Source organism: Falco biarmicus, chromosome 5 (assembly GCF_023638135.1).
Source record: "Falco biarmicus isolate bFalBia1 chromosome 5, bFalBia1.pri, whole genome shotgun sequence".
NCBI classification, from domain to species: Eukaryota; Metazoa; Chordata; class Aves; order Falconiformes; family Falconidae; genus Falco; species Falco biarmicus.
The window spans coordinates 48,592,260-48,616,033 of record NC_079292.1 but is presented as its reverse complement, the minus strand read 5'-3'; the positions used below and the strand labels follow the sequence as shown (position 1 = coordinate 48,616,033).

General features: G+C 39.7%; 1 long non-coding RNA gene across 1 annotated transcript in view; it reads right to left on the bottom strand.

Moving 5' to 3' along the window:
- The window catches only part of LOC130150736 (uncharacterized), a 55,105-nt gene extending 37,081 nt beyond the window's left edge, over window positions 1–18,024 (bottom strand). Inside the window, exons 1-2 of the long non-coding RNA XR_008822349.1 lie at window positions 17,708–18,024; window positions 17,436–17,503 (exon numbers count right to left, since the gene is read on the bottom strand). This is a non-coding gene — a long non-coding RNA (uncharacterized LOC130150736). The remainder of the gene's footprint in view (window positions 1–17,435; window positions 17,504–17,707) is intronic.
- Between the last annotated feature and the right edge of the window lie 5,750 nt (window positions 18,025–23,774).

Genomic DNA, 23,774 nt, shown 5'->3' with positions numbered 1-23,774 from the left:
TTCAGCGCGGTGCTACGTGAGCCCAGAGATCCTGACCCAGGGACTCCCACAGAAGTCTGCAAGCTACTCACACCATTTCCCTCTCACTTCTCAACCTGTCATCTGGAGAGGTTGCTAACTGCTGGGTCATTTTGGAGTCCTCTAGCAGAGCTTGGGCTGCACAGTGACTTCGTAAGCCTCCACCTGATATGAAACCCCAGAGCCTCATCCAGAAGCAGTTATAGCTGGGACTGGAAAGAAAACTGGAAAATATGATTCTATCTCCTGAAAATGTCATGTTCAAAGAAGAAGGATCATCTCAGCAAGGCCTGCAAGACAAAACCGAAATTATGTCATGGGGAAAGAATTTGGAAAAAAAATATCTATTTGGGGAAGACCTTCACCTTGCTGAGAAGGGTATTTGTGTGTTTGCTTTCCCCTTCTTGGCAGCATCTTTTCAGACCAGCTAGAGGGATCTATCTGTCTGTCATCTACATTTTTCAGGAGGAAAATAGGGTTTGCTTTTCCCTTGGAAAAACTCCCACTTTCACCATTGCACAAAGGACAGTTTCTGCTGAAGGACCACTGCTGTGAGGGGCCATGTGTCTCTGCCCTTAGAGGGGGCTGCCCGTACTGTCTCTGGCCATGACACTGCTGTTCTGCACCCCCGGCTCAGCCCAGGATTCCTTGCTACAGGGAACAGATTATATAGGGGAAAAATGTGAGAAGAGGGGGATAAGGAGAAGGAGGAATAACTAAGCCTGCCTAAGTTTTAACCTGGTACAAAGTTGCTACCACGGGGCTAGAAACTGTTCTTGGATCCAGCAATACAGACCTAGACAAAAAGTATTAACAACTGTGATAGTGAGGGTCCCACGTTAACAGACTGGCTGCCTCCTAAACTGCACTCTGCCTCTCTCCGCAGCTCTCATCACCTGATGATGACAGCCTTGGCCCCTCTCATTTGAAGTTGTTTACAAGCAGCAATGATATTTAGAGAGTATTTATATACTTCTTGTAGAGTATCTCAGCAGCTGGCAATAAGGGGCCACAACATGTGACCAATAACTCCATAATTAATATTCCCTTGGACAACTGTTAAAAATCTCTGGTTTATGGCATTTTGGAAGCAACCTTATCTAATAGGAAAAACATTAAAGGTGACTTAAATAGCACACAGTTTTCTGGAACATCTGGGCCTGTAGTCATTTATCACATAAACTATGAATAGGGCCAAACGAACTAAAAGTCATTCTGTTTTCCTTTTCCTTTATATATAGCTTTTTCCACTGGAAGAATACACTGCTGGCCCTTAATCACTTCTGCAATATCACAGACTGTCAACTTTATTTAGCAAAGCAATACATATTTCAGCAACAAGTCCATGTGGACACATTTACATTTTATTTTTCTGATTAACTAGGTGGGTTTATTTAATCCTGAGGGTTTCTTGATGGATGAAGATTTTTTATTTGGAAGCTAATACCGATTTTTTGGGTAACGACAAGCTAGCTCTGCTGGAATGCATTTTTAAACATATCTTTTTATAGAAGTTTTTTGTTTGTTTGTTTGTTAACAGCTGTTTATGCATTGTAGTGATTATCCTGTGCACTGAATCCTACAGACAATGACCACACAGCTACATACCTAAAAAACTGTTATGTGTAAAACACATATATACAAGGGCTTGATTACATCTTGAATCTTGAATAACATCTCTGTTAACAGAGGGTTTTTTAATATAATTTCCTAAATTTGCCTTTTCTGTTCAATTAGAAGGTAGGACAAACAGCACTGAATGCAGTGATTTGTTCTTCCCAATGTATATTGCCATCAGAGATGCAACCCCATTTTTCAGCCCTGCAATAAGAGACCTCTGTCACTCGATCTATAGGACTAAGTATATCACTGGGTATCCTGGCCTCAGGGTGAACTGTGCCCTTCCCTTCCTTTTGTGCACATCCTTGAGAGACGACAGGCTGAGTTTCTGTTACATCTTGAACTGTGCCAATAAGCACTTTAGACTGGATCTCTGGATGCATATTACAATCTCTGATGAAACCTTCCTTTTTTTCCAGCTGACTAACATGGCAGGGCCAGCTGTGTTTGCCACACAGAAGAAATTTTCCTTTTGCCATCCCAGACCAGCAGCAGCCTACCATATGGAGAAAATCAGGGAATTAGAGCCACTCCTTTGCTGCACCAAAAGCTCACCAGACTCTCAAGTGCTGCTCCCAGGTCTCCACATGTACCAGTGACCTGCTGAGACCTACACAGCCCCTCACCCTGCTCAGAAGCCGGTTTGGATTGCACTCTCTCTCCAGAAGTGAACTGAGATTCCCACCAACTAAACAAACTCCCCTTCCACCAGTGATCTGGGAATTTATTGTGTCTCCTCACACCACAGACACCTTGCTTGTTTCAGAAAACCCTGCCTATAGGTATGGCCACAAGCTGCTGATTTAAACAACTCAGCTTCTTACAGAGAAACTCATTAGTAATTCTGCTGCAGGCACATGGAGAGCAGGAACAAAAAAGGCCATGCAAGTTTAGTACTTTTGTTCAGTTTACTATTCCTTGAACTCCTCAGAGCAGCCTAGCCACTGATGCACTGTGCAAGACCCATGTTTTGATCACCTCTACTACATGCAGCTGCTGCCTTCCAAGCTCTCCCTCTCCCTCACTTTTCTGCAGATGTTCTAAAGTGAAAGTTTTAACTGGTAAATATTTGGTTTTGAACCTTCGCCTTAGCAAGTAACCTATGCAATTCTACTTGGCACCTAGAATTAGCATTTCCCCAGTCAATTGCTTGACCATTGTTTAACTTTTTGACTTTATACCCAAAGATGCCTTATCTCTTTTGCCATTGTTTCACTTCCTCCTTGACAGTACTCACAGTTCCTTTTGATTCAAGTCCATTTTGGCAGGCAGAATTACATCCCAAAAGTGAAATGAGGCATGCAATCCAGCTCACCTAACCAAACTGTTTAAGTTTTGTATTCAAAGAGAGCCAGATGCCTTCGGAGTCCTGCCGAAGGGTAGCCAGTCCACCTTATTCAGGCACATCTAAAGGGCAGTATAGTTCACCAAATCATACACAGACTGGTAGGAAAGTGGCAAGTGCCTCTTAGCTAGCTGCCTAGTCCGCTTCTGAAGTGGGACACTGAGAGGTACAGAGAAGGAGGTGCTACTTACCGCTTGCAAGACAGGGCAACGTAAGGGCAGTCACTTAGGAAGCAGGAGGCTTCTGCCCTAGCTTCTGCTTTGCTTGCACATCATCTCCTGTGCCTGATGGCAGTTTTTTGGGTTTTTTTTTTTTAACTTTACTGATAGGCTGTTGCATGGACACCATTTAAAGGCAATTTTTTTATGGTCCTGCCTAAAGAGATTTTCATCTCTTCCTAACAAGTTGAGCCACTATGAAGCCGGGCACATAGGAGTCCTGCATCCAGCTGGAAAACATGCAAAAGTGATCTTAGTTTTATGCTAGTGGGACACTCTTTGGGCTGATACGGGTAACATTGCACCTTGACAGAAAAGCAACTAAATCCTTTAACCTCAGATTGCCTTTCTAAATGTTAAAACTGTAACTAAGTGTTACACAAAAAAATGGACTGTCACTGCTTCCTACAGTGGGGTTTGCTATACTGCTGACTACACCTTGTGTCCTTCAGGCTTCCTCTGGGATCTTACAAAGACTTTGTGTGCCCATCTATACTTACACCTGGATAAGAGCAGGGCATACACAGCCACCAGTGAGGCTGCATCTAGAATACTGTGTTCAGTTTTGGGTCCCTCACCACAAGAAAGACACTGAGGTACTGGAGTGTGTCCAAGGGATGGGCAATGAAGCTGGTGAAGGGTCTAGAGCACAAGTCTGATGAGGAGCAGCTGAGGGAACTGGGGTTGTTTAGTCTGGAGAAAAGAAGGCTCAGGGGGGACCTTATTGCTTTTGACAGCTACCTGGAAGGAGGTTGTAGCCAAATGGGGGCTGGCCTCTTCTCCCAGATAACAAGGGATAGAACAAAAGGAAATGGCTTCAAGTTGTGCCAGGGGAGGTTTAGAATGGAGATGGGGAAAAATTTCTTCACAGAAAGGGCGGTCAACCATTGGAACAGGCTGCCCTTGGAGGTGGTGGAATCACCATCCCTGAAAGTGTTTTAAAAATGCATAGACATGGTGCTTAGGGATATAGTTTAATGGTGGACTAGTTGCAGTGGTAGGTTAATGGTTGGAGATGATGATCTTAAAGGTCTTTTCCAACCTAAATGATTCAATGATTCTATGCTTCTGTGAATGTGCACTGCACAGCTCATAGGGACAGGCACAATGAAGTGCTGAGGGAAAAAGGCAGGCACCTGGAGAATTTAGGTGCCTACAGGTGTGAGCAATCCATTGAAGCAGGCAGGCTGGATCACTGTCTAGACTTTGGCTGAGCTTCAGGTCACCATGAATACAAGATTCAGGCAAAGAGAACCACACCTATGTAATTAATAAAATATTGCAGATACCTTCTTTGTCCTATGCATTTGGCAACAAAGGACAGTTATTGTCTCAAAGTATGGGAATGGACTGCTATAACCAACACTGAATATTTTCAGCTGGGTTCCTGAGGGGCAGCAAAATGATTTTCATAAGCTGACCTGTTCCTAGTTATCTTCCTGAGGCTGCCAACCTATGGTTTCAAGGCAGCAGCTGCTGCTGCTTTTCCTTTGGTGGTTTTTTTAACCCAGCTATTTAAAATGTTTATGTGCATTTATTTTGTGCATGCTCTTAACATTCCTCTGAATAACACAAGTATGAGGCAAGAATTGGTGATTTCTAGCAGTTTATATTTCTACTAAACTTCTCTGGAATTGCATGGGAGCAAGAAAAGACACATCTCTAGCCCAAGGCTCTCTCCCTTCTGAACTTCAAAGCCTGTCATAAACAGTAAAAGCTTTAAGACTTTTTTAATGAAAAGATGAGTGAATGCTTTGTAATTGAGAGTATAGGGCAATACATGTATATATACTACTACTACATACACACATATCAGTATCCCCTGTAAAGCTTCAGATGTCTTAACTTTATCAAGTGAACTTGACAAAACTTTAGCAGGAAAGCAGTGAGTTATTAGCTATCAGTTACCTTTTAAGAGTAAATAGACTCCAAGAAAAGCCAGAGATCACTATAGTAGTGCAAGCAGAACTAAAAATAAACTGCTGGGTCACAAACACAAAACTGCTGAGAATCAGTAGCCTGAGGTAGGCAGGGGGATGCAGAACACCAACCACTGTACATGAAACACACTAATAGCTGCAGAGAAGCTGTCCGATAAAATACAGCAGTGGCTCACGGTCCAGGAGATTCAATCTGACACCATTCCAGGGATATCAGCATATGACTTCAAACACTGCATTAAGAGATAGAAAGCTTAATAGCTGCTTTCTGGTTTAGTACAATGCCTAGTGATAATATTCCTGAATTTAGAACTCATAGAATATCCGTCGCCTCCAGCAGCAATATCTCAGTACTTTACTGAGATCAAATCCTTTAGTGAAGTGTGTCAAATAGGTCAGAGGCAGATGACAGTACATGAGAAGGGGCAATGCCTCCATAAAAGCATTTAATAGAAAAACAATGTATAAGGCTAAAAGAGATATGTGAGAACACAGATATTCCTGACTTTCAAAGACATTTGCAAGCCTTCTAATTCTCCAGTCATATATTCTGTCCAATACTTTCAGAAATTGAAGTAAACACTAGACTGACAAACAGGCAGATGATGAAAGATCAATAAACCTGCCAAGGATATAAGAAACAGTGGATTGCCACTGGTTTGGATCTGCTACCTTGGCTTGGTGAAATGATCAGGCAGGAAAGAGAGGCTCAATGGCTAGCTCCTGAAGACTGGCTTTTTTGACCAGGGCAATTTTCTAGTAGAGCAAGCGAACTGATTTCGCTTCCAGATCTCTTTTTCCTTTAGGTGATGGTCCTATGCAGTAGCAAACAAACAATTCAAGTAACTATATTCCTTTAGCTTGCACACCAAACCTTCATTTAAAAAAAATTTTGAGACTAATTAACCTTTGGAGCCTGAGCGCCAGGCAGAAAGTGGTTTTTTGATTCATTTTGCTTTACTGCCCATCTTTATATGAAAATTACTTAGAAGCTGAATATGTACAGTAGCAATGGCCTTTGAAGTTCAGTCCTTAAAGGCATTAAGTTACGAAAATGGTTACCCTGAAAAAGGGAGAACAGTGGACCTTACTTATTCATTCTTATGTTCTGTCTAATAACTCAGGGATAAACCTCACCCAGCTGTGTTTGACTGAGGTCAAATGCAATAAAAGACTGATAATAAATACTGAATTGCTATAGCAGTATCCTAGCTGATGGCGTTCTTGCATGAATAAACTGAAATCAAGACTGCACTTTGCGCTGAGATGTTGAGAGGTCTGCGGAGTTTAATCTGTTATAATTCAACAACCTTTTATATTTTTAAACAAGACTCTACAAAACAAGGTCACAAAGGATGTTCCTCATTGTTCTTAAAGCTACTATTTCCTTGTATATGGTACTGCAGGGTGGAGTACAACTATTTTCTGAAAATCAACTGAGAAAGCTATTAGAACATAATAAAATTCAAATGCGTAGCCTTCTCAGATCCTTTCCTAAGAGGTAAATATTTGCATTATAACTGCATTATGTAGGGTAATTTAATTCTAATGACAAAATTCTACTTCTCGGTATTCACTATGGATCTTAGTAGTCTGCTCTTCTGCCATGCTTATATCGTGTTCAGTACTGAAACTCTAGGATATGCTACCAGTTTTTTGTTACTTCTAAAACTACACATGAGATGATAGCTCGCCACTAGGTTAGCTGACTATGCTAGGTTTCAGGCTATGTTAGGTTTATAGTTTTGCTTTGCCAGAATAGACCACAGCAGCAAAAGGTGAGAATAGCTTTAGGCCAAAGTGTAGCAATCTTCCTACTTTTGCTTTTCAAGCCAGAAGAGTGACTGCCTGGAACCACAAGCTCTAACAGCCAGTTTCTGACTCTCACCTGCAACCTCCAACCTGCTGCTCTTGAGGGACAGGCAGAAGCAGTCACCATTTACACTAAACCACTGGTTTCCTTTTCCTCCCTTCACACATCCCAAACCCAGACTCCCAGAAAACTCGTAGACCCTTTCTTTCCATTTTCACATCTCTTTCTTTGCTACTTGCTCACTCCCCTAGACCCCCTCCCTTGACCACTGCTGATTTTCCCAACCCTTGCTCCACTGACTTCCCTCTAAGCCTGAGCTGGTCACCCCAGATATAACAAGGAGAGCAAAATTCATTCTAAAATGCTGAGATTTAAGATAGCCTTGACTAGACTGACCCCAGGCGATATGGTCTGTAAATGCAATCTTGCCATTTTCTACCCCAACCATCACATGAATTCTGTGGAAAAGAATGCACAGATACTTCTGAAAGTGACTATTCAAACTTAAACCTCTTTCTTTTTTTTTTTTTTTTTTAACTGAATCTGTTTAATTATCATGCTATTAATTACAGAGCTGCCTCGACATATATTTCCCAAGTTGCCACATTGTGAGTGATGGCAGCAATGAAAAAGCAGTTAGTGGGTTATGACCATAATCATTATGAGATGTGCGGGCCAGGGCAGGTGACTTCAGCCAGACATGGAGGGAGGTGTGATTTACTTGAAAGAATGCATTGAAAATAATGGTATGGGGTCATGAAATTTCCAAGCCAGTTCAATCCTTTTTCTAAATTATTTTTATGAAAATGTTAGCGATAGAAAGGTTTTAAAGGTTATTCTGTTCCTTTGTCTAATTTTTTTCCTATAGTTTATTATTTAGTAACTTGTCTTGTTTCATTGCACACATCTTAAGCAATACAGTTGCTACCACTTCCCTTAGAGAAATATTCCATAACTTGCAATTTCTCACTTGTCAGGAAATTTTCTCACACCAGCTTGCATATTTCCTGTACTAATTTTTTCCAGTTGTGCTAGCAGTATCTTCATCTACTACTTTTAGCAAGAGCATCAATGAATATTGTTGTTACTATTCTTATACTATTCCAGCAGCTGTGGGACAGCCCTGTGTAGCCGGTGCTATATAACAAAGGTTCCTGCTCCAAAGCAGTAGAACTCCAAGCATTTCTTTCACAAGCAAATTAACATTTTGGCATCTCATAAGAATTCATTTCACATGAAACTTTTCCTCTGTTTTTCAGTGACACATAGACGCAGCCAACGTCTGTATTTTGAAATGCAGAAGTAGTGTATCTTTTGGTTTTAAGCCACTGGTGGATTTAGGCTTCGATATTTCAGAAAGCTGTTGGAGTGAGCTTTCCTGGGTATGCTCTGTTTATCTGCAAGGCAAAAGCATTCAGAGTTAATTTATTCCCCCTTATGAAGTCCTGGTACTTTTTCTTCAGCCTATAACGGAGGTTTCACTTTCTGGGTCAGGAATGAAGACCAGCTTCCCCATCTGACTAGTCCTTGGGCAATCTGGTGAGTCTAGCACTTTATGTAAAGTGTGGAAACCCAACTAAGAAAATCGGAGTTTACCAAGCCACAACATAGCTGTGAGTGGTAAGGCTGACAGTTGCAGCTGAACTTTGGTGAATACGGTATCAGTCATGAAAGGCAAGATATTGCAAATGGTCAAAACTGAGCAATATAGTTCCACCGGGATTTCTATTATCTTAGCAACAAGTTTCAGCTCTGAATTTTAAAATATGAAAATCCTAAATTTTCCTTAAAACAAATGTTATGGAAAACTCATCAAATTGAATTGGAACATTCTTGTTTGCTAAAGCCAAAAACTTTGGTTCTGAGTTAGTGTCGTTTTTATTTTCATGCTGAAATGTTGTGATTTATAATTCTGTGAGGAGATTTTAAAGTTTTATTTTAATTTCAAAACAAAACAAAAAAAGGAAATTACTCCATTTTTTAAATCTATTTTATTTAAGTATGGACATACCTCAATCCAATATTTCATTTTCAGTATAATAGCATTTCCCTACCTGAGCATACCCTGTTGGAAAAGTTTCAGCTAGTTCTTTTTAATGCATAAGCCATTCTCCTTTATAAACTTAACATTTCAAGATTAACAGAAACAGAGCATGTTTGTTTTCCTGAAGTAGAAATTTTGCTTAAGTTGTCCATTGCTCAAGTGTGTGATTCAGTGCCTAGAACTACAAATAACCCAGGTGATTTTTTTGCATAATTTGAATAGTTTGCCAATAACTTGGGTGTGAACTATTAAAGAAATCCATTCAGTCCCTACGTGCTGGAGTCATCCAATCCTGATGGGTGTGTACTGTGCATTCTTCTCAAATATATGGGATGAAAAATCATGAATGCTTGAGTAATATTCTTCAGGTAGCTTGTTTTGACCACATTCTCTGTTGTGTAATTTGATCTTAAAAGTCTGTACCATGTGATGTGATTCAGAATTTAGCCAATAACTCTTAAGCAAAACATTTAAAGGTGTTTCTTTATCTGCTGTTGATAGTTGTTCAGAGCATAGCAACTCTAAATAGTGTGCGACAGAATCCAGAAACTAACCACAGAAAGGTAGTGGCCAGTTGCTATGTATGGAGATGTTCAATCTGGCTTGGCTAAGCTGTATATGGTGTTTCAGATGTATATGGTGTTTTGAAAGAGGGCTGTGGAATTACATCAAAAGAGTAACTACTTTAATCTGCATCTAGACGGAGTGGCAGAGACTGCAAATTTTGAAGTGGAACCATTAAAGCTGAAAAAAAAAAAAAAGAAAAAAGGAAGTGATTGTCAGAATGATGTGATACTATCTTAACATTAAATACTACCAGTCATGGGAAAAAATCATTTCAGTCTGACTTTTATCACTGCATTTATACAGAGGGCCTTCCCCAGCACTGCATGCAGAGTACAAGCCTGACTAGAGTCCTTCAAAGAGATCCTTACATAGGTAGGTTGGGGCTTCCACTGCTGGGTTACAATCACCTTTTGAATTACCTCATCCTAAAAGCTTTCATTTGAAATAGTATGATTACAAGAAAAGTTGCACCAGGAATACTGCGTTTCCTGGATTTTCCTAAGGGCAGATTTTTAAGATGAAACTGTAAAACAGTAAAAGGATATCAAGTAGTAAATGATTCTGGAAAACTACACTGTAAAAATAAACTAGTTTCAAAATACCTTAGCACTTTTACTCAAAGACACAATGAATCCTTTCCTAGATCTCTTTGTCTGGGTAGCACACGCTTTGTAAACTTTCAGCTGGACTAGATTAATGTGAATGGAAATGGAGGGCAAATTCTTGTCTCTGATGCAGCAGAACACTCGCGTATGTTTAATTCCAAACACCTGATTCCCTCTAATTCAAACCTTAAAGAAGGAAGGATCAACTAGTCCCTTCATGACTGATTGTTACTAGTACTACTGCAAAACAGGCAGCTTTCATGTTATGTAAGTAGCACATATCCCTGAGATACACTAATGACTTTTAAGTGAAGATCTTGGGGGTTTGGATGTCCTGCTATCTCATGAAACTAAAATGTGAGAGTATGGTCCATGGTGACACTGAGCATCCACCTGGTATGGCACTGCAATATCAAATAGATGTCAGGATGTTTACAGCCAATGATGACAGTGAAAAGAGAGAGAGATTAAATTTACAAATAGTGTGGAAAGCACAAATCAGTAACTTTAATGTAAGAAAAAAACAGGGAAGATACAGTGAAATCCAGAGAAAACTAAAACCACGAGCAAGAAGATCAGAGGAAATAATTAAATTGTGTATGTGTGACCTTTTTTCCAGCATGTGTTGGAAATGGTAAACTGTGAGTACTGGAGAAAATGTTGAGCCAGGTATTAATTGAACAAGCCAGACAGAAATTTGGAAAATTCATGGGAGACGAAATGTATCATCGGCTTGAAAAGGAAACTGTCAACACATCTAAGAAACCAATAAGAGAGATCAGAAGTCTCACAGAGAAATGTGGAAGAAGGAACACTTCAGGGTAGGAAAAGGTGACATGCTACAAAGATGACCTGAGAGGAGGAAAATAATAGAAAACCCACAGAAGGAAAATAATAGAAAACCCAAAGAAGTCACATGTTATCCCAAAACCACCGAGGCTCTACCGCACTGTCCTGAGTCCAAGTCCTCTCTAGGTATATGACACAGAGTCAGGGAGGATTGCTGACATACACCTCAAAAAGCTGAGGAAAACTTCATCCCAGAGCAGAAGTCTGTCTTTCACGCTAAATTTCTTTGTAGCTCTGTCTCCAGAAAAAGACAAGAGTGTTCCAGTTTTAGTCTTTCCTTCGCTATGTGGATGTCCAGAATAGTATCAGAACTGGTGGCTGCACCAGAGGACCTCTCAGTTGGGTGTACTATGTTAAATTTAAACAGTTCATTATTCATTCTGTGATCCCATCATGAGTAGGCGAAATCTTGTTTATTACAATTTTACTACAGTGTGAATTTTGGATGTGTGATTTCATAGGATGAAGTTCATCTATCTGTATTGGATGCCTAAAATACAGATGCCTGTCTCTAGCTGGTAACATAGACTTGCCTAAAATACACATGCCTGTCTCTAGCTGGTAACATAGACTCCTTTTTGACCAGGGACAGAAATAAGCAATTCTAAAGAACCATGTATTTAATCTACATCAGACATCTCTAGAAGAGACAAAACATAGTCCATATGTCTCAGTGATGCTCCATTAACTACAAACAGGGCTGTAGGTGACTGCTTCAGGTGGAGCTCGCTGTGCCACAGGTGTTTTTCACTTTGGAATGGAAGTAGTTTAGATCTTAGAGCAGTGCCAGCACTATGTGATTTCAGTGAATTTTCTAACAAACACGACTCCTTTACAAGAAAATTAAATGTGAATTGCCTGCAAGTAACCTTGGGGGCAATCAGGTTTCATCCCAAGTACTGAACAGTTTGAAGGGGAGCTCAATTTAACTGAATTATTGACTAACTGAGAGCTGCAAATGCTGTTTGTAAATCTGTGTGTTAAAGGTTGCTTATCAAATTAATATCAAGAAATGAAATTTCATTCTTCAGATCACTGTTTTTCACAAAGAAACAGGGATCAGAAATTATTTTAATTGAAAAAAGGATGTAAAACTGCTAGGACAGAAATCCTGGCCCAAACAGTGCACCACTGACATGTGAGGGTATGCGGCCCAAGCTAGGTGAGTGATAAGGGACCTCCCTTAGCCAAAATCTACCCAGGCTTCATCCTGAGTATTGTAATATTTCCAATGCAATTTTGAGTTTGCGTTGACCTGTGTGTCATCCTGAAGAAGTTATTTCACTGCCCTGAATGCCTTCCCTCCACTTGCCAGTCACACAGGTCAGACTAGGAGCTTTGCAAGACTGAACCTGACCCTGTCCAAACTAGAGTAACTATCAGAGAGCTCCTCCAGTTACTGCTGCTGCAGCTACTACTGTATTTGCCAAAATTAATAAAACTAGTAGTCTGGGTGTCTAACAAATGGTATATTGTATTTTGGTACAATGGTACATCATAATGGAAGTTTCAGAGCCCTGCAGAAGGTGGTGGTACCTCACAAGACAATTTCTAACCCAAATGCCATGGATTGTGTGATGAACTTCATCAGGAGCAAAAAAAGTTTAGAGGCATGCTTCAAAAGATGTTGGGAAGCAGTACACTATTCTGTATGATCATGTATTGTGACAAACAAGGTCCATGTTTTAATCCTTTCCTCCCTCCTTCCACTCTCCTGTTAAAAGGAAAAAAAAAAAAAAAAGGGGGGGGGGGGGAGAACAAGGGAGGGAGTAAGACTTGATGCCAGAAAGTCTTTTTGAAGTATCTGTTCTCTTGATTAAGAGTTTGGCAAGACCTAAATCAAGATACATCAAAGAGGGTTCAAAATAAAGAGCAGCTGAATGAAAATGTATGAGATAACAGAAGGAATAAACAATAATAACTGTGCATATGTTTAAGTCATCTGAAAGTGATTGCAACAATGTGTAAAATATCTGGAAATAGACATTAAAATGGCATCATAATTCCCCAAGAGAAAAAAAATCTGCTTAAATCTTAAATAAACCATGTTTAAATTAAACTGCATCCATTGTCCCCTTTGTGTTACAACTTCAGGAGCTTTCCCATCCTCTTTCTTTGATTACGTGTAATGTGGAAACCACTACTGTTCCTGCTCAGATTGTCTGCCACAGTAGTGGGTTTCTGGAGGTAAATATACTGGCAACATAGCCAAAACGAGAACCTCCCCACCAGTTATAACTCATATGGAAGGGTTGAAGAAACAAGGGCTTTTATGTGCCTTCTCCTTGCTGGCATTTATCTCCCCCAAGCTGAAAAGTCTTTTTTTTTCAATAGTAGGTTGTGTGGGGAGTGTGATTAAAGGTGTGAGGGAAATGATTCACACTTCACTGCATGATGGCTTGAGGGCTGAAGAAAAGGCCAATAGAAGCAGATGAGAAGGCAAATACAGAACAAAACTCAGGAAGATAGTAGGCAGCAGAAGGCAATACTAGATTAATAACGTGATGGCATCAGGGTTTTTTTCCATTTTTCAAATTCTCCACTTTCTATTACCTATGGAAATAATCTAAACCAATCCAACAATGAGGCGTCTCTAACAAAGTTACCACGGATTTTAACACAGAATCATATCTCAGCATTAAAATAGCCCTGTATCTTACACTCCATTTATTTTCTTTGTTGAATACATTGAAAACTAATTTGAAAGAGTACAACTCTTACAAAACTATTCCCAATAGGTGTTACTAAAACTGATCTAGTTCCCTGCAGTACTGTGACTTTGCACTGCCTGTGTTTCCATTGTGATGTTGTAAACACTTTTGAACCACACCACCATAGTTGTATTTTAACAAGGTGACAGAATAATGTCCTTTTCTCTGTTGAATTTTTTCAAGCATTCAGACTTTAGAAATCCTTGCAGAAAATGGCTTATAACTAACAAGAGGAGACTAATTTTTGGCTCCAGTATTATCTGACAGGCTATCATTATCTGTCACTAATGTATTTCATGAAATGGATAAAAGGTCCAGGATATCACTCATGTAGCTGTTTTAAAATGCCCTGAGGTTTTCTGTTTTGTTGTTTTGTTTTGTTTTGTTTTATCTCCATCTGAGTGTGACAAAATGTGGCAGACAGAAGGGCACTGCAGAATACTTCTGAATCATTTCACATATGTTGAACACAAGGTGTTTGAAGATAAGGCTGTGGAAACCAATGCATATATAGACGCTTTTGCCTTACCCTATGCCAGATAGCATAGCACACTTACTAACGCTGCAATTCTACACAGGCAGCCAAGTGCAGACTATTTGATCCTGTATTTACATTGCTATTGTTTATAAGGAAACATACTGGATGTATTTGAAAACATGAGATGACAATTTTTGGTATGAGGGCCAGTTTTGCTTTCTGCACCCAAACAAGCAAGAGGAGTTATAAGTAAGTGTGGAATATAGCACTGTCTGTCTTGGTGTATGATGTTTGATAAAGTACCATGCACCTCTAAGCTAAAATATACCCTCCTTACCTACTCATTTAGTCTCAAAGAATGAGAAGCTCCTGAAGTAATGGGTGGGGTTCTATTGGCTGGCTAAAATTCAGTCGTATCTCATGTTCTCTCTCTTGGTAGTCTCTTGTACTTCTAACCTAGCAATTTTTACAAAATGGAGGTGGGATCTGGCATCTATTGCCTCCAATTACAAACCACCTTTTTTTGCTTACCCTTACAGCTATATGACCTGCTGTCATCTCCAGTCCAAGGCAAAAGAATTGATGTCCTGAGACTGGCTGAAGAAGATTCCTAACCAAGTAGCCAGCTACTCCCTTTTTTCATCTTTCTGTATATCCTCTAGAGACAAAGCTAATGATCACTTTTAGGATAATGGGGTCTACTTTTACTTGTTCCCTATTTCTAATAGATTAGACTGACTACTATAATATGAAGGTGCTCCTGATGACTAGCCCTGTAGATGCTCAAGAACATGTACCCCAGCAGACGAGGAATGCAGCCAAACAAAGAAGTGTCTTCCCATAGCTGCCAAATAACCTAGTGGCCAAAGCAACTGCAACTCAATTAAAGCAGTACTGGCTCCTATTTGTGAGTCTACCCAGACATGATCACTAACTGGAACATTGGTACTAATTTTCTACTTATTCTGCCATTCCTCTGAAAGTTCTGTGAAGTTCTGCAAAGTCCTGCTTCTACCTGCCCAGCCCACAGGTATGCTCTTGACCCTTCTGAGCTTTGCAAAGATCCTTTTCTAGTTTCTCCTCCATTCAGCCTTCCCTTTCTCCCTGCTGTGCAATGCAGTCAGAGCTTCCCAAGAGTGTCCTGACACCTCTTGGATCAGTGTTTTTTCAGAGAATTTTTCCCCCACCTTGACCTACCAAGAGTGAGGATGTGTGTCTCAGCTTGCTCTGCCAGGTCAAAGCCTATCTGGGACAAGATAGTTGGATAAAGAAGTTTCTTGTTTAGACAACCCATTACAATACTTTGGAAAATAGACTCATTCCTCTCATTTCCAAAGCTGATGACAGAGCTCCTACCACCTTGAAACTGCAACAGTCTGGTGTTTACCGGTTACCTGTTTGCTCTAAACACATTTCACTCATGGCTGCAGTCTCTTCACCTCAACTCCATCTTTCCCTTCCGTTCTCACTACATTCTCCCCACTCAGTGCTGCCTCCTGTCCTCAGTGCTCTCAGGGTTTCCTTCTCACTAGTTTATCTCCCTCCCTAAACAAACCTCAGCCTCTCTGACAGAACAAAACCAAACCTAAAAAGTCTCTCCAATCCCATTGCAGCACAGGGATCCCATCCTCCATTCATGGCCATTCTGGTGTTATACCCCTTCTTGCTCCATCTGCCAACTCTGTGTACATGAGGGGCACAGCTGCAGAGGAACATTCCTCTGGGAGAGGGTTGTCATGTGCCTGATTAAGCCACTAAAACTTCAGCAGCACAATCAACCTACTGTAGCTGTGCTGGGAATTTCACCAGTTTTTCAACGACCTCGGAGCATTTAAGATCTTCAGGGCATGGACTGTCTGCTCTGTACAGTATCTAGCACAGAGGAGCCTTCAGGCACTCTAGGACCAAAAGTAATTGGTATGGGTAATTCCTTTAGATTTATCAGCATAGGGCATTACAAACACCTTTCTAGGTTTCTGAAAGTCTAAAGGGAGACAATTGTTTAACAAAAGGACTTTCCCTCTGGCTCAGCCTGTAAATGCAATAATTTCCATTTTATTCTGTTAAAGAAAAAGACCTCTTCTTGCAAGATGTGTGCATATGTTTATGAGTAGTTTCCTTCCTTCTGTGGAACTAGCTACATTCATAAATCTAAAAACGGGTAAATGTCTCTTCAGCATCAGTGTCCATGACTTCTGGTACATGAACAATTAAAAACTGTATTAATGTTCTCAGTATTGCAGTCAAACGTTAAGTCCTAGATGTTTATGTTAAATATTTGGTTTTATTGGGTGAGTTTTAAGGAATAAATTCAAATAGAATAAGAGAGAAATACATACTTTTTTGGAAACTGGAAATTTTGTATTTTGGAATGTATTTTGGAAATGTTCTCATGCCATTATAGTAATTCCAAAATGGATCTGGTAGGATGCCAAAGTATGAACAGTGCTACTGAATATAAAGCAAACATGAAGAAGGTTAGGCTTGTATAGCTAAGAATAGTTTTGGAATAAAAAAGAACTTTTCAAGTTTGTGTTCTGTTGGAAAGCATTTTTTTCCAAAAAAAAAATATGATTCTGAGTGTCAAAAGACCAGCATTATGTGTAAAGAGGAATCCATCATGTAAGCACATACAGCTTTGAATACTAATGCTGGATGAATGACCACACACATAGCTATCTCACTGGACTCATCACGATGTTCCCTATTTGTAATAGCAAATCAAATTCTTTGTCCAAAAAGAGTCACCACTTACTGCTAAATGCAGTCATGTGATTGTTCCTTAGCCACATGGTACGATTTCTGTTCACTAAATGGCTGACCCACATTTGGGAACATGCCTGAGAAAATCACTGCATTTCAAATTCCACAATGAAAATCAACAAGAAAGCATTTTAAGAAGAGTGTGAAAGAGCAAGCTTATTCAAGACACTTGAGATATTTTTTGCCAAGTTCTACGTCAAAAGTGCCACATATTTGATTAAATTATTGTAGATGTCAGATTTTTAACCTGTTGGCTTCTCCTTCTCCTTGTTTACAGAATCAGAGGAATAGATCTGTCAGTTCTTCAGTATTTTAAATTCCATTTTCTCTTCTTAAATAAGCAACTCACCCACCCTCTTTCTCTGTGACTTTATGGCCTCCTTCCCTCCTGTTTCCAACAAATAACCCATGGTAGAAGTACTTAACATTCCTAGGATTTGCTCCATGACATTACACTTACATACCTCAAGATTGTCTTCATATCACCAGCTCTGTGCAGAGAACTTGCTGGAGTGTAGTGATGATCTTGGATCTGAAATAGATTTAAAACATCTCCAGGTAAAAAGAAATCTTATCAGTGATACATGGGGGTTTTTTTGTGTGCAATGTTTTCTATAAGGTTAACCAAAAGCATACCAAAATGCTATGCAGCCATATATTATTGCAGACATACTTCACCTGACACAGATTTTCAGCTGTTGTACTCCTCACGATCTACAAATTAATATTTTCATACCCCTTTTCCAGTTCTCTGAATCAGTCCGTCCCCCAGCATCACAGGTCCTCCACAAGCCTATTCAGACTCCCTCTTCAGTAGTGGCTTTAGTTGGTCAGCCAGAATCTCTTCCTGCTGACTTATCAGATGTTCTTTTCTGAAGTTTTAGCCTACCATACCAGGAATTAAAAAAAAATGTAAGTAGAATGTACACCTTCAAAACAGACCAAACCCACCATTTTTCTACAGGATTAACAATGAAGAGTAAAATAACTTGTAATCTCTCATTTTTGAGAACTGCCAGCTGTAACAAGTCTCATGGGCTAACTAGATTAGTATTAAAAATGTCATTTTGCTTTAAAATAATTGTTAATATATGATTATGACAGATGTGCTCATTTAATGTTCTGTGAAACAAAGGGCATTTTAAGAAGTTGCAATACCAATGCAAAACAGAACTATAACCTGGAATACCAGTTAAAGTGCAATTCAAAGCATGTAGCTGTTATACAATAGAAAATGAGGAGTCAGGGAATGTCAGGATGGAAACCTGTCCACTAAATACACCAATTAGTTAAATATGTCTTTGGAAGGGCAATAAATTGAAAGTGGAATGTCTATGTTTAATAAACACAGCATAGAGCTAGAATTTGAATTTTTAATTCTCAAATTATTGTTGTAGAATGCACAAAAAAATAACAACCGGTGTGCTAACCCATGTATGAGAAACAATTTGGGTAATCTGAGACCAATAGTTTTCTCCCTAACTGCTAAAGATCACTGGACTTGGGGAAAAAAAAAAGAAACCCTGCTTGTAGGTAGGTCTACAGAAGGAATAAAATAGGGACTGGTAGATGATACATAAATAATAGTGCTAAATTTGAAAACCCTTTAGGTGTTTACTGATGGCTGATGTACAGACAGACTTGTAGAAAAGACAGAACTGAGGCACCAGGCAGATGAAACACATTGTGCTACCTTCCTGCAGAATACTGTAAACCACAAGTTTATTCTGATGTTCCCAGATACTGAGGCTGCTAGGATGTATCTTTACTGAAATAACTGAAATAATTAGTAAGATACATACCAGAGCATCTTTGAAATCAAGTAGAACTATAGCAGCTGGGAACATGCAGCACTCTTAAAAACATATCATTTTTTTGCTGTCGCATGCAATAGCTTCCCATTGCTATCTATTATTGTAGCATTCGCTCTATTATTGACTCCCACCGTTTCAAAATCATACAGCATTTTATTTCTTGGAAGATACCTCTTTATTTGCTTTCTGAACGTCTTTTTCAGTCTGACTACGTTCTGCATGAGCTCCCCATCTCTGGCATCATATAGGTGTTCCCTTGAAAGGCTCTGTTTACTTCAATAACCTATTCCTTCCTCCACCAAGGTGCTTCCACCCTTCCTATTTTGAAATATCCACCAAAATGGTGTGCTGCAAAATGAAACCTTCCCAATGAGATCTCAAAGCCATTGTAAATATATCCAAATATAATGCCTTTTTTGTTGTTGTTTTAAAGTCTGTATTCAAACTAAGAAAAGCAGATAAAAAAAGTTAAAAAACCTCTCCTTTCAGGTTTCTGTAAATACATTTTTTTCCTAAGAAGTGTGTAACTGTGAATCTGCATGCTGTTCCACATCTGTTCTCTTATCCCAGGCTATGTCCCAGTTGTGTCAACCACTTAAGACAGGAAAATTTGCTTGAGCTGAAATTCAAATTGCTCACTTGCATACATATGTGTAGATTTATTCCTATGTATTACAGGTAGAATGAGAAGAAACTTTAAGAAGTGTAAATAAAGCTGCTTCTGCGTTGTTTCCAGTAGTCCTAGAGAGTGCTGCTGGTAGGATTTTAAATGACATCTATACTGAGCTCTCAAGCCTTTCTCCGCTATTTCCATTCTCATTTCCACATTTTGAAGGACTCTGTAATCTTGTGCTATCACTTTCAAAAGCTTTCTTCTGCTAGGGGATTTCCCTGTTTGCACGGTGAATTTCACTGAAGTCCTGTAAAAAATATCTCTGGGTATTTCTTAAGGGTAAATAAATTTCAGGGAACTAAGTGGAGAGTGTTTCAGCTTGACGTCTTGAGGATCACTTATACTGAACCGTGTAAGTCTGTAAGTGATTCATCTTCTTGTGTATGCTAATTTGCATTATGTTTAAGACAAATTTAAAAATCACCCTATTATACATACACAGTAGATACTTGCTGTACACTTTAAACTTGGATATAGTATCAAGTGAAGCTGTAGTACTCCTGGTAGTCAGGACTTGGTACTCCATTGAATTCTGTGGAAGTTTTGCAGTTTGTCTCATTACCTTCCCCAAAGTGGCAAACGTGTATATACGTATTATATGTACACATAGAAACATGGTATATTGAATCGTGCATTTTATTCAAAACAGCTTCATACGGATTACAGGCCAGAAGTATGCTACTCTCGACATAATCTCAGAAGCAGAATTCTTCTTGCTGTTCAGTTTTCTTGAATTCTATTGGCAGAAACCCCAGCAAAGAATGTGATAATGGAAAATGAAAGTTAGATTGGTTTTCACTGTAAGATAGCTCCTATCATAAATACCTTTGATAACCACCTTAAACTCTACTGAAAATTTTAAATAACCTATAATGAACACCATACACTTAAAAAGACTATATGCATATAAGCAATTGACTTCTTAACTGCATAGAACACTAATGAAAGCCAATCAGGCATTCACCCATTTTCTGATAATTAGCAGCTGTTATCTGGCAGATGCCATTTCCTACACATGCTTTTGCTCAGGGTTAGTATGAGAAAAGTTTGCTGAAGGCAGGACTATTTTTGGCCCAGCAACACTTATGTTGCTATGTGCTCTCAGATTACTGGGCAGATAGGCGCACAATGAAGTCAAACAGCTGATCTGCAAAACTGAGAACACAGTGCGGTTTCCTCCACTGGTGCTTGTTTGTGTATAAATATGCACATGTGCACAGGCTATGGGTAATGAAAGGTTATTTTTCTCTGGATACAAGCACTTCTAGATGCTTGTCAAAGAAAAAGGCCACATCCTGCGTCCTGTTACAACCCTCTGTTAAAAAGCAGTGAGAAACCCTTAGCAAGCTCTGTGAAATCACTCTGTAAAGTCGTGCCTGTTTGTACCTTCTGTTTCCTGAGTAATTTAAAGTCGATCTTAGTTAAGATAGAAGGAGTGTGTACCAGTGCTGCTGCAAACATAGCTTCTTTCAGTCGGTTGATAATGGCAACGTTGAGAGCCTTTGATCATCACCATCACAGAAAAGCTTGTGATGGTTACAAATACAGTATCACTTTCAGTTCAGGTTAGATGGGGGATTCTTCCAAGGTCATTGGTAAAATCTAGCCACTACTTTTTCTATAAGGCCTGACTCAGTACCTTTCACCTCTCCACTCTTTCTATTCAGCCATTGTACTGGGTGTCTGGTGAGATACAAGCCAAGCTGTCTCTGCAGGTTAGTTAGAAGAAGCACCCAAGCTTGAGCCCATGTATTTTATTCATGAATGTAGCACCCCCTCAGGCAATGAAACTCACCAATAACCATGGTGGGCCCTGGAAAGGAGACTGTGATACAAAGATGCATTGGCCTGTTCCATGGATATGTAGATCTGCAGCTTTTACCACAGTAGGCAGTACAAGAATCTCCATAAACAGTACACACAGAAATAATAAAATACCCTGTATTAGATGTTGATATTTAGGTTAGTTTTCTCAACCACATGCCTACTTTATGATTAATTTGCTGCTTTAGTTATATACCACTGATGTGGATAAAAGTTCTACATCCTGTCTCAGTTACAGCCACAGTTACAGAAACAAATGTCTTTCCCTGTGTTTTCACCTAACACAAGGATCCTGTGGGAGCAGGTGCTTCTGGTCAACATGCTACCCTCCCCAAAGCTGCTTCTGCAGAGACAGCAGGAACACCATGCAAATCGCTGTGTGTCAGGAGCACAGCCTGCAGTGCTCTCTCACAAGCGGGGCTGATGGAGACCACCAGTTCTGGCTTTCCCTCTTTGCCCTTTCCTCTTCTGTTAAGATATTTGGGACAGCACAGGGCACCACCAAGCTTGTTTTGCATTCTACTAGAGGTAGCTTTTCATAATGTGTGGGTGAAGGTAAGTTGTGTGAAGACATGTCAGGAGGGCATCTGGGGTACAAAAGACTCCAAACCCAGACAAGGTCTGTCCCACTGCATGTAAGGGGATGATGACATTGTGTCCATCTTTCTCCTGTAGGCACTTTCCCAGTAGGAGCCTACTGGGCACTAGCAATTAGACACAGTGAGCAATATCTATGCTGTCAAGTATCTGGCGCCCCATCCACTATGCCCTAGCCTCACATGACTATATATAATAGAGATGTCCCTCTCCAAACACAGAGATGGGGAAGGGTGGTAACCTGCTCCACTTCCCTAGTGATGACTATCTCTCTAGTGAGACATTCTTCAGTCTGGTACTTTGTGCCTTTTTCAAAACCCTGTTAGAGGAATGAATACAGCTATGATCCCACTTTCTCCGTAACTCCTTTGGGATGTATAGTTTGTCCATGTAAGCATTCCTGCTCTGGATTAGACCATCCTATGTCGTAAGTGTTCTAATTTGCTTTGAGCTTTGTGATGGATTTTTAAGACATCTTTTTGAAAGTTCATTCTTCAGAATGGGCATGCAATGACAAACTTTGGTCCTGCTGCAACACAGTGTTCCACTTTTTTATCTTGCAGATTAATAAGGTCAAAGAAAATCAGGGAAAGAACACAAGTTTCAGATTCTTTCTTCCAATGAATCTAATTAAAGCAATGACATATGACTTAATTCAGTGAAGCCCTTCACGTTATCACTGGAATTACCCTGGCAGGAGAGTCCCCTGAAGAGATCCTTTAGTGAAGATGAGTGGTTGCCTCTGAGAGAAGACACTAGTCTTAATTTTAGAGGCAGGTACCTTGGGTTTTGGTAGTGTTGGGATGTATTAGTTCTCTGAATGGGATGTATCTCGTATATCAGTTAAGACTGGAAATGCTCTGATTTTGTTGAGGGTAGGAAAAGGAAAATCCCAGCTTTGAAAATCTTCATAACTTAAAATTTCTCTTGGACATATTAAAAAAAGAAGACTAAGTTCAGACTTGAAACTGGAAGGGAAATCCCTGACAAGACAGAAAAGGAGAACCTGACATTTACTTAGGACTCTACAACTGAGCTAATTCTCAGTAAAATGCTGTTCCAAGTTGGACAGCCATAGGTTTCAGCACCAGTTGCAGAAGATTACTGAGGGCAGTTACATGGCTTATATCTGTCTGCAAGTCCCTAACTTAAGGCATCTTTTGGAAATTTACTAGTAAACCCTTGCAGAATTTTTTTTCTACACACACACCCCTCCCCACCACCACCACTCTAGATTGCTAAATCCTCTTCAGTGCCATTCATAGAAGTCAACAACTGAAGACTACAATTCCCCCCGACAAAAACCACCTTTCCTTTCTGCAATGTTAAACAAGTCTAGTGGGAGAAAACAATTACCAGGGACTTGCTGCTGCAGTAAGCAAATGTCAGTCTGTAGAAAAAACCAAAAATATTATAGAGTAGAAAACAGATTACCAAAAGCAGATGAGCCTAAGGGAGAAAAATACCACTTTGATCTACCGTACTCTTTAATGTCAGCCATATAAGAAAGACCTTGGTCTCTGACCATCTTTTTAGTACATTTCAGTTAAAGACATGGGAATACAAGTCTACACAGGTATGTGCTAAATGAAGAAAACACTTAGGTTTAAAACTGAAAAATCCCAAATGGAAGAGATATGTACATTTTATTTTAATAATTACTCTTTGTACAAATTTTTTCATTGGTTGGTGTCAGGGAAACTAGTGATGGGCTAGAAAACTTCCCTGATAACATGAATCTCAGAGGTGATGGAAACATAGGAAGAATGCTGATACTATGTAAGAATTTCTGTATGACTTTGAGCAATGAAGTAGTACAAATGGTAAGAAATTTGGCAGTAGAAGCTGTGTCTTTGATGTACAAAGCAATCACCAGCTACCCAAATACCAGCACT